Here is a 12,339-nt window from a genome sequence, read left to right on the forward strand (position 1 = left end):
GACTTAGTCGTGGAGCCATCGCAGCTAGGAAGCTTGAAGGGGTTAATGCGGGACAAGGATCACGAGGGGTTATACTGGTTCGGCCCCTTACGGTGAAGGTAAAAGCCTACGTCCAGTTTGAGGTGGTATTGATTAGGGTTACGATCACCAGGGAGCTGAACTGCTATGCCCGGCTCTCGATGAGATTGTTCTGTGCCTTAAACCGCTGCCGGGTCCTCCCTTTATATAGGGAGGCTGACGCCCTGCAGCTCTCAGAGTCCCGGCCGGCTCATAAGAGTGTCCGTCTCGGACTCTCAACTATTCTTGCCTTACACTACAAGTTCTAGCATAATAATGATTGCAACTACGGGCTTTAAGCCATATCCGAGTCTTAAGCCCATATTTGGCCCACCGTCTTCAGGCTTGGCGCCGGGCTTCTGGCAATGACCATATGAGTAACCCGGCCCCTCCTGGCGGGTAACTCTAAGGTCTATATCCTCAACATTAGGCCCCAGATTGATTTGAGCCGGCTCATGTCAATCTTCCATTCCTTCGACAGAAAACCTCCGGCTTATAATTGTGTGAAGGCCATAATCGGGCATGACATCATCCTCTTGACTCCGGGTAATCCGCCATGACGTCATCTTCCATTAAGCCCGTTTTTTACTTCGCCAGATCCGCAACGGATCTTTTTCTTTACTGTCATCCCGAAAATCGAGGCGTTTCGTGGGGAGATAACCACGCCGTGGTCTCCTTGATTCTCGCGCCCACTTATGAACTCGCCTTATAAATAGGCCGGCCCGATGGGCATTCAGCCACTTCTCTCTCCTTCATCTTCTTCCTCGCGCTACTGCTCCCCTGCCCGAGCTCTGCTACTGCCGCTGCCGCCGCCGCGCCCCCGGTCTTCGTCAACCTTGGCCGCTGCATCACCCTGACTCGGTCCAGACAAACAGCGGCAACCTCCGCTCCTCTTCAGCTCCGGTGAGTCCTCGCCACTCCATAGGGCAGATCCTCACTAGGGCTTCATAGTTCTTCCTCTGTTCTTCGTAGTTCATCGCGGCTCTCAGTATATTTGAATTTTACTGCCCCTTTTTGATCTTAGCTCTGTATAGACTTACTGCGGTAGACGTTGAAGACCCATTTCACATGTAAATATCCCTCTTTTTACTGCATAAGAGCTTTGTTCAAACTCAAGAACCTCCTCGCGTCTGTTTCTAGGTCTAGAAACTTTTCTTTTACCCGACCATTTTGATCCAAAAATTTTACTGCGATGTGTGAAACCTGTTTTACCACACTTAGTAAAAAACTGCAATCATTGAATCTCGGTGGTTTACAGTTCCGGTTTAAAGAAACCATGCGTCGTAGAACCTTCCGGCTAAAGAAAACCATGCGCCATAAAATTTCCGGCTTAAACAGCCCGATGCACTTAAATGTATACCATTAGTCCCCTTCATAAGCCGCCACCTTGACATTGAACTGTAGATTTCTTCCGGCTTATAATTAACCCGGACGTTTTTCCTTTTATCATAGACTGCCGACTTTCACCATGCCTCCCAAAGCTCCCAAAGCCTCCATTACATGCAATTGGATGAGGTCCAATATCACCAATGAGACCCTAGCGGATTTTGTTAAGTCTGGATATCTGCCCAAAAAGGACGTCATGTCCTACCGTGCCCCTGACCCGTCAGAAGAGAGACCACAGCCAAAGGACAAGGAGGTAGTGATTTTTGCGGATCATATGAGCCGGGGCTTCGCACCGCCCGGTTCAAAGTTTTTCAGAGACGTCCTGAATTTCTTCGACCTGCGGCCTCAGGACATAGGACCCAACTCAGTGTCCAATATCTGCAACTTCCAAGTGTTCTGCGAAGTTTAGCTTGGAGAAGAACCTAGTCTGCTGCTCTTCAGAGAGCTTTTTTACCTGAATCGCCAGAACGAGTGCGCCAACGGGCCAAGTCTGGAGCTAGGCGGCATCTCCATTCAGAGACGGAGAGACTGTCTTTTCCCTTATGCCGAGCCGCCGAGTCACCCAAAGGACTGGAACATGACTTGGTTCTATTGCCAAGACACATCACCGGCTGATGAAAGTCCGCTGCCCGGCTTTCGCCCATCGCGTCTGGAGTCAACACACCCGCTGTCAGACAAGCTGACTCAAGCGGAGCGCCAGCCTCTGCTCCCCACCATAAACAAGATCAAGGCTCTCCTGGGCAATGGTCTCAACGGAATCGATTTGGTCCGGGTCTGGATCTCCTGGCGGGTGATCCCATTGAGCCGCCGCCCCGGCTTAATGTGCGAGTATACGGGCCAAAAGGATGACCCTCAGAGACACTGCCGCAACGATCTTCCTGAAGATGTCGCAGAGGAGACGACCAAGGCTCTTTTAAACGAGAGCCTGGCAGACTGCGGAAGGACCGGGTTAGCCCCCTTCTGCAAGACCAACCCAGCCCCAGCGGTAAGCCGCCAATCTGAACATCCTATCTTCTTCTATATGAATCGTTTGAAGAAATCATCATTGTATTTTTCAGGCTGACGACAAGTTCTGGCGGGTCAAACATGACCATGAGGCGGCCAAGAAGGCCAGAAAGGTGAAGAAAGCCGCCAAAAAGGCCGCTCCCTGTAAGAAGGGAAGTAGGCCAACTGCTTCGGAGCTGATGCAACTAAGCGACCGCTCTGAGTCAGAGGTAACCCCTGAACCTATAAGCTCTTTGTTATGTTTTATTGTTTATGTCTGTCCGCCTTACCAACACTTGTTCATCAATAGGATGACACCGGAGCCAGTAACCCGGTGGTTGAAGAGGTAATGTCACTTTCCTCCGACTCGGAGCCCTTGCCAAGGCTGAATGTCCGAAGGGTAACCCGGAAAGTAAGCTTTTCACATCCTTTAGCTTATCAAGATCCTTAATTTATTTTGAAGCGACAGGTTCATGAGAGCCGGCGTCACACCCGGACCAACAAGGACACCGACCTCTCCCCGGGTTACCTGACGCATCAAGGAAGCGCCGAACTGAGGTTATTTCTCACTTGCACCCTTTTCATCCGTTGGCGGGTGTTATACGTCAGCCACTCAATTCTTCTGACTCAAATTATCAGGAGACCTCCCCCTCTTCCGGCGACTCTATGCAGTCAAGTCTGCCGGCTTTCAAGACCGTGCCCGGGTAATGATAACCATCTCATGTTGTACTTTTGCCTTCACTTACCCTATTGTGTTTAATCTTTTTGTCCTTTCAGTGCCCAGGCCAAGATCACCAAGAGGGCGAAGAAGTCCAAGCCGGTTGTCGTGGAATTGTCACGGCAGATGTCCTCGAGCTAGGACTTAGTCGTGGAGCCATCGCAACTAGGAAGCTTGAAGGGGTTAATGCGGGACAAGGAACACGAGGGTTTATACTGGTTCGGCCCCTTACAGTGAAGGTAAAAGCCTACGTACAGTTGAGGTGGTATTGATTAGTGTTACGATCACCAGGGAGCTAAACTGCTATGCCCGGCTCTCGATGAGATTGTTCTTGTCTCCAAACCACTGTCGGGTCGTCCCTTTATATAGGGAGGCTGACGCCCAGCAGCCCTCAGAGTCCCGGCCGGCTCATAAGAGTGTCCGGCTCGGACTCTCAACTATACTTGCCTTACACTACAAGCTCTACCATAATAATGATTGTAACTCTGGGCCTTAAGTCATATCCGGGTCTTAAGCCGATCTCTGGCCCATCGTCTTCAGGCTTGGCTCCGGGCTTCTGGTAATGACCATTAGAGTAACCCGGCCCCTCCTGGCGGGTGACTCTAAGGTCTATATCCTCAACACCGGTCGATGAACCGGACTTGCCTGAGCCAGAGGCAGCCGCTCAAGAGCCGCCAGCCGCCTCTGCACCTGAGGCCGCTGCCCCAACTACCAAGGCAACTACAGAAGCTTCTGTTAACCCGGAGGCCTCCAGCTCGGCTCCACCAGCAGACGACCCGGACGTGGTAATCACCCGGACGGAATTCGTTGAGCCGGGGAGACCTACCGTGCTGGCCAAGTGCTCCGCCAAAGGGGAGCTGCTAGAGTCGCGCCGGGTTAACCTGGACCTCACCGACTACTCCAACTTGAACATTGAAGAGATCGTCTCCGGCTTCGTCAGCCAAGTGCACAAGAGCTGGGACGCAGAGATTGCTATGGTGACCCAGATCCAGCAAAAATCTGAGGTAACATCCTTTTGTCCTCTTATTTACTGCTTAGTTACCTGTACCATGCTAGCCCCCAAGTCGACGACTTATGACTGAGTATGTTGTAGACTTAGGTTCCGGCTTACTCCATTGAACCGGCAATGTGTAAATAGAAACGTTCAATAAGCATTAGGCCCCAAGTGCCAAGTGTCTTTGCTTGGAAAACGCTTGGGACTTTACATTTGCATAGCAATTGTTCATGCCATAACCCGGAAATCTATACAGGCTGCTGGTAAGAAGCTTGAGGCTGACCTTGACGATCTCAAGAACCGGCTGAAGATGCAAGAGACGGAGACCCGGAAGGCAAACGCCAAGTTTGTATCCAGCATCGCCGCGCAAGAGAAGCTGAAAACAGAGTTTGACGCTGAGCGGAAGGCGTGGGACGTAGAAAAGGCCGCATTGGTGAACCGGGCCGAACAGGCGGAGAAGGCTCTCTCCGAGAAGACCGCAGAGCTCTCCGGCCTAATGTGCCAAGTGTCCTAGATGGTGGCCGCAATCTTCGGTAAGTCGTCTCACCGGCTTTCATCAAGTTTAGAATTTTTATATCTCATAATTCATCCTTGTCGGCGGCTTATCTGATTCCGTTAAACAGGTCCCAGAAGTGCCAACCTCAACCAGAGCGTGGTAACCAAGCTGAAGGCCGTGTATACCCTGGTGGAGCAGCTCTACACCGGGTCACAACATGCCTTGGCTGTGGTGGCCCTCTCCAACGAGGTGCCGACTCACCTGGCGGAAGTCCTTCGCCGTCTCGCCGTTCTGCCTCAGCGGATCCAAGAGCTGCGACGGGCCTCTGCAAGAGCCGGAGCAATCGCTGCGCTGAGCCGGGCCAAAGCGTTCTTGCCGGAGTTAGACCCGGCGGACATCGCCCTCGGCTACCCAAGTCTGAAGGAAGACGGCACCGCCTTTGATCAGAAGGACTTCACAGCTTGCGTGAAGACCGTACGCCCGGTGGCCACTCTTAGTGGCAATGTTACAGATCTGACCAAGTATCAGCCGGGTTACGATGCAGAAAATCAGAGGATCCCTACTCCGCGCTATGAAGCCCTCAACTTGATCCCGCCGGCTCGTCAGCACACTTTCGCCCCGGAGATTGACCCGGCCTGGTTAATTGACGAGGAAGCCCAATTCGAAGCTCTCAGTGGCATCGACTGGAAGTCATCAACCTTCCGGATCTTGGGATCAGCCGGAGGAGAAGATAGGAACGAGCCGAAGACTTCAACTCAGCAAGCGTCGTAACTCGGCTGGCGGTTTACCAAACAAGGCCTCCCCCTTTTGGACTCAACGAGTATTGTAACAGAATAGGACCAACACTTTATCTTTGCCGTGCCATCGTGCACGCCTTGAATGCTTGAAGTTTTATTGACGTTACCTCCTTTATATTTCTCCGGGTCATTCATTCCCCTTAGTCTCAAATAATTGCCTTGAACTATCCTGCATAGAAGGACGGATCACAAGTCTCCCGGCGGCTTACCGCTCTGAGAATCATGTGTTGTAGATATATAACCCGGAATACGAATAAAAAAAGACTGCCTCTCAGGTATGTCCTGAATACAGCCGTAATAACACAATTTTGCGGTCTGCAAGCATACTTCCAGTTTAGATAACCCGGATAATAAGGTTGGTACCTTAATTCCGGTTTACCTGTCTTTAAAATACCCAGTGTGTTCAGCTAATACTGTAAACCAAAGTTAAACCGGCAAAATGAGACCCGGCCGTACACACTTGGAAATAAACAGACGGAACTTGCTATAAAGCGGAGGAACTTAGGGGCTTCCGGTTCGAATACGACCAGAGACCCGGCCCAAAGGGGTTATGCTAAGATTCGAATGCGATCATATAGCCCGCAGTGGGTGTGGCGATGCCAATCAAGAGGGTATCAACAGCTATGTTCTCTTTGGTTCGAATACGACCCATGTTTGAACAGGAAGCCCCCAAGTGATTTTAAGAATTGTTTAACGACGCTGATTCGAATACGATCCACGTCGGTTCTCAAAGGGGTTAAACTAAGATTCAAATATGATCAAAGAAAACTCCCCAATGAGCTCGGCACTTTGCCAATCAAATGGGTATCGACAGCTGTGTTCACTTTGGTTCGAATACAACCTATGTTTGAACAGGAAGCCCCCAAGTGACCTTATCGCCTACGGCTAGATTCGAATACGATCATAAGCCGGATCCTCCTTCAAGTTATCATGTAACCTGGCAATGAAAACAACACGTGCACATTTGGAGGAGAAAAAAGGACAGAGGTCCTGCTTTATTACTTATCGTAATATATACATGGTTTAGAGAAGTATGTACATCATGAGAGCCGGTGACTCAAGTGTAGTAAGGCCGAAGCTGAGCTATGTTCCATGGCCGTCGGGTCTCTTCCTCCGACTTACGTGAATCTTTGTGCTCCCGAATGTCAATGAGGTAATATGACCCGTTGTGCAAATTCTTGCTGACCACAAAGGGCCCTTCCCCAGGTGGGGATAGCTTGTGTGCATCTGTTTGATCCTGGATGAGCCGGAGCACGAGATCACCTTCCTGGAAGACCCGGGATTTAACCCGACGGCTATGATAACGGCGCATGTCTTGTTGGTAAATCGCTGAACGGGCTGCTGCCACATCACGCTGTTCATCCAACAAGTCAAGAGCATCCTGGCGCGCCTGTTCATTATCCGCCTCAATGTAAGCCGCCACTCGAGGTGAGTCATGATGGATGTCACTGGGGAGGACTGCTTCTGCCCCATAAACCATGAAGAAAGGCGTAAAACCTGTAGACCTGTTAGGAGTAGTGTTGATGCTCCATAACACGGAGGGCAACTCCTCCACCCAACAACCCGGCGTCCGTTGCAAAGGTACCAAAAGCCGGGGCTTGATACCCTTCAAAACCTCCTGATTAGCTCTCTCAGCTTGACCATTGGATTGAGGATGAGCCACTGAGGACACATCAAGTCAGATATGCTCTCGTTGACAAAACTCCTCCATGGCGCCTTTGGAGAGATTGGTGCCATTGTCAGTTATAATGCTGTGTGGAAAACCAAAGCGAAAGATCACCTTTTTCATAAACTGAACCGCCGTGGCTGCATCACACTTGCTAACTGGCTCCGCTTCAACCCACTTGGTAAACTTGTCAACTGCTACCAAAAGGTGGGTCTTCTTATCCTTGGATCTTTTGAAAGGCCCAACCATATCCAGTCCCCAGACCGCAAAGGGCCATGTAATTGGGATCATCCTCAGCTCTTGAGCTGGTACATGAGCCCGTCGCGAGAACCTTTGGCAACCATCACACTTACTGACCAAGTCCTCTGCATCAGCATGAGCCGTCAAACAATAAAAACCATGACGAAAAAGCCTTGGCCACAAGAGACTTTGATCCGGCGTGATGGCCACAATCCCCTTCATGGATCTCACGCAAGATCTCTTGCCCTTCCTCAGGGGAAACACAACGCTGAAACGCTCCCGTAACACTGCGGTGGTGCAACTCACCATTGATAACAATCATTGACTTAGCCCGCTGGGTTATTTGCCTGGCCAAAGTTTCATCCTTAGGCAACTCGCCCCGGGTTATGTAAGCCAGATAGGGCATTGTCCAGTCTGGTATGATATGGAGAGCCGCCACCAGCCGTGCCTCCGGGTCGGTGACAGCCAAGTTTTCCTCTGTAGGCAACTTAACAGAAGGATTATACAGGACATCCAGGAAAGTATTAGGCGGCACCGGCTTTCGCTGAGAGCCTAGCCGGCTTAAAGCATCAGCCGCCTCGTTCTTCCTGCGATCAATGTGCTCTACTTGGTAGCCCTGAAAGTGCCCAGCAATGGCGTCAACTTCGCGGCGATAAGCCGCCATGAGAGGGTCCTTAGAGTCCCACTTGCCTGATACTTGTTGAGCCACCAAGTCTGAGTCATCGAAACACCTTACCCGGCTCAAGCTCATCTCCTTAGCCATCCGAAGACCGTGGAGCAAGGCCTCGTACTCAGCCGCATTGTTAGTGCAAGGAAACATCAACTGTAGCACATAATGGAACTTGTCACCTTTAGGGGAAGCCAATACGACTCCAGCCCCCGAGCCCTCCAGCTGCCTGGACCCATCGAAGTGAATAGTCCAATATGTGTTATCCGGCTTTTGCTCGGGCACTTGTGACTCTGTCCAATCATTGATGAAATCCACCAGGGCCTGAGATTTAACAGCAGTGCGTGGCACATATTTGAGACCATGAGGTCCGAGCTCGATAGCCCACTTAGCCACTCTCCCTGTGGCCTCTCTGTTTTGAATGATATCACCAAGAGGGGCAGAACTGACCAAGGTTATGGGATGACCCTGGAAATAATGCTTAAGCTTCCGGCTTGCCATGAACACACCATAAACAAGCTTCTGCCAATGTGGATACCGCTGTTTGGACTCGATAAGCACTTCGCTGACATAATAAACCGGCCGCTGAACCGGATGCTCCTTACCCTCTTCCTTGCGTTCCACCACCACAGCCACACTGACAGCTCATGTGTTCGCCGCCACGTACAGTAATAAGGGCTCCTTATCAACCGGAGCAGCAAGGACTGGGGGCTCTGCCAGCTGCTTCTTCAAATCCTCAAAAGCGGTATTAGCTGCATCATTCCAGACAAAGTTATCAGTTTTCTTCATCAACTGATATAATGGCATGGCCTTCTCACCCAAACGGCTTATAAACCGGCTTAAAGCAGCGATGCGACCCGCCAAACGCTGAACGTCATTTATACACGCCGGATTAGCCAGGGAGATGATGGCCTTGATCTTCTCCGGGTTAGCCTCAATGCCTCTGTCAGAAACCAAAAAACCCAAGAGCTTTCCTGCAGGGATACCAAAGACACACTTGGCCGGGTTAAGCATCATCTTGTAGACCCGGAGGTTATCAAAGGTTTCTCTCAAATCATCTATCAGGGTTACCTCCTTTATGGATTTAACCACAATATCGTCCACATAAGCATGAACATTGCGCCCAATCTGTTTATGAAGACAGTTCTGCACGCAACGCTGATAAGTCGCCTGTGCACACTTGAGTCCAAAGGGCATGGATACTTAGCAGAAGGCTCCAAAGGGAGTGATGAACGCCGTCTTTTCCTGGTCCTTAACCGCCATTTTAATCTGATGATATCCAGAATAAGCGTCCAGGAAACATAAGCGTGCACAACCGGCCGTAGCATCAATAATTTGATCAATACGGGGAAGGGCAAAAGGATCAGCCGGACATGCTTTATTTAAGTCCGTGTAGTCCACACACATCCGCCAAGTGCCGTTCTTCTTGAGTACGAGCACCGGGTTAGCTAACCATTCTGGGTGGAAGACTTCAACAATAAACCCGGCCGACAAGAGCCGGGCCACCTCTTCACCAATAGCCTTCCACCTCTCTTCATTAAGCCGCCGAAGGAACTGTCTAACCGGCTTAAATTTCGGATCAACATTGAGAGTGTGCTTAGCGAGTTCTCTAGGTACACCTGGCATGTCAGAAGGTTTCCATGCGAAGATGTCCCTATTCTCACGGATGAACTCGATGAGCGCGCTTTCCTATTTTGGATCCAGGTTGGCACTGATGCTGAATTGCTGAGATGAATCTCCTGGAACGAAATCAACAAGTTTAGTCTCATCAGCTGACTTAAATTTCATTGCCGGCTCATGCTCCGTAGTCGGCTTTTTCAGAGAGGTCATATCTGTTCGGTCAACGTTGTCTTTGTAAAACTTCAACTCCTCTGTTGCACAAACAGATTCTGCATAAGCTGCATCGCCTTCCTCGCATTCCAAGGCCACCTTCCGACTGCCGTGAACCGTAATGGTCCCATTATGAACCGGCATCTTGAGCTGTAAATATACGTAACACGGCCGTGCCATGAATTTGGCGTAAGCCGGCCGCCCAAATATGGCATGGTACGGACTTCTTATCTTGACCACCTCAAAGGTCAATTTTTCCACCCTGTAGTTGTTCTGATCTCCGAAGGCCACTTCCAACTCGATCTTGCCGACTGGGTAAGCCGACTTACCAGGTACCACACCGTGGAAAATAGTGTTTGATTGGCTGAGATTCTTATCAATCAACCCCATACGACGAAATGTCTCATAATAGAGGATGTTGATGCTGCTACCCCCATCCATGAGTAACTTAGTGAACTTATATCCTCCCACCTGACGAGCCACCACCAGGGCCAAGTGACCCGGATTATCCACCCGGGGAGGGTGATCCTCCCTACTCCACACTATAGGTTGCTCTGACCACCGCAAGTAGCGTGGAACCGCCGGCTCAACAGCGTTCACAGCCCTCTTATGAAGCTTCTGATCTCGCTTGCACAGACTGGTGGTAAACACATGATACTGCCCACCGCTAAGCTGCTTTGGATTGGTCTGATAACCTCCCTGCTGCTGTTGATGACCCTGGCCAGACTGCTGATTAAAGCCCCCTTGACCGTTCTGAGGGTTAGAATTTGAGCCGCCGCCCGGGCCATGAAAGCCGCCGGCGCCTGAGCCGCCGCCCGGGCCATTGTAATTCTTAAAGGCCTTCATGATTGCACAATCCTTCCATAGATGAGTTGCTGGCTTCTCTCTAGAGCCATGCCTTGGACAAGGCTCATTCAACAGTTGTTCCAGCGTCGGGCCTGACCCGCCGCCTCGGGGAGGGGGCCTCCCCTTGCGTCGCTGGTTATTACCTTGTGAGCTGGCGTTGGCTACAAACTCTAGGCTGCCATCGGCCTTGCGCTTGCCTCCTCCTTGGTTCCCCGGGTTATGCTGAGGACCCTTGCCATTGCCATTCTTCTTTCCCTTCCCTGCCCTTTCATCATCTGAAGGGGGATCCTTGGTACCATCGGAATCGGCGTACTTGACAAGAGCCGCCATTAGCGTACCCATATCACTGCAGTCGCGCTTAAGCCGCCCGAGTTTCATCTTCAGGGGCACGAAATGACAATTCTGTTCCAACATTAAGACCGCAGAGCCGGCATCCATCTTATCTGATGAATGTATGATCTCCTTGACCCGGCGAACCCAGTGAGTCGTGGATTCACCCTCCTGCTGCTTACAGTTAGTCAAATCCACAATTGACATAGACTGCCTACAGGTATCTTTGAAGTTTTGGATGAACCGGGCTTTCAGCTCAGCCCAAGACCCAATGGAATTCGGTGGTAGCCCTTTCAACCAAGTGCGGGCAGTCCCATCTAACATCATGGTGAAGTACATAGCCATGGCCGCCTCACTGACCTCCAGCAGTTCCATAGCCATCTCGTAACTCTCGATCCAGGCTGCGGGTTGTAAGTCTGCTGTGTAATTAGGCACCTTCCTAGGGCCCTTGAAGTCCTTGGGTAGACGTTCGTTAAGGATAGCTGGCACTAAACAAGGGACACCCCCAGTCCTGGTAGGGATACCCACGTCGACGGAAGCCGTCGGATAAGCTGGGGGAGTCTGGTAAGCCGCCAGCTGGGGCACCTGCTCCGCCTCCCGCCATGCTCTGTCTTGGTCTGCTGCGTGAAAGGCTCCGTTATGAGCCGGGCCATGGCCAGGAGGCGGGTCATGGCGTCGGACGTTACTTGAACCGGTCGCTGAGACCATGTGTCTGCTGTAACTCGGGCTCCGGCCTGGACGAGGGGTCGAGTGGATCCTGTCTCGGCTGTAGGAATACGCCTCTTGCTGCGCCAGTGCTGTCTGAAGGAGTTCCCTAACCCGACGGGTTTCAATAGCCGTCGGAGAGTCGCCGTCAACCGGGAGAGCCGCCAGCCGCGCCGCCGCGGCGACCATGTTCTCCAGCGGGTTATTATAATGACCCGGGGGTATTGGCATGTACTGAGGCGGGGCTGGGGGCACCTGGGGAGGCCCCATCACTTGTGGCTGAATAGGGGTCCCAGACCCGGGCCCTATGACCCCTGGCGGGTTACTAGATCCTGCACCCGGCGTGTTGAAGAGGTTTCGTGGATCGTAAACCAGAGGGAGTCAGGATTGGGCCTTTTGATGCCTCCTTATCAGGACCTCATTGGACGCGTTCTGGTCCATCGTGAGCCAGAAGGACTGCGCTTGAATCAACTGGGTTTGGGCGTCGAGAGCCGCCCTTTCCGCAGCCATCCTGATCCCTTCTGCTGCTAGATCCTCCTTAGCTTTTACTAGATCCAATTTTAACTGCGCCACCTCCGCGTCATGCTGAGCTTGATCTGCCGGGTCAACCGTAGAGGTTAACA

The sequence above is a fragment of the Triticum aestivum genome, chromosome 6D, assembly GCF_018294505.1.
Source record: "Triticum aestivum cultivar Chinese Spring chromosome 6D, IWGSC CS RefSeq v2.1, whole genome shotgun sequence".
In the NCBI taxonomy this organism is placed as follows: Eukaryota; Viridiplantae; Streptophyta; class Magnoliopsida; order Poales; family Poaceae; genus Triticum; species Triticum aestivum.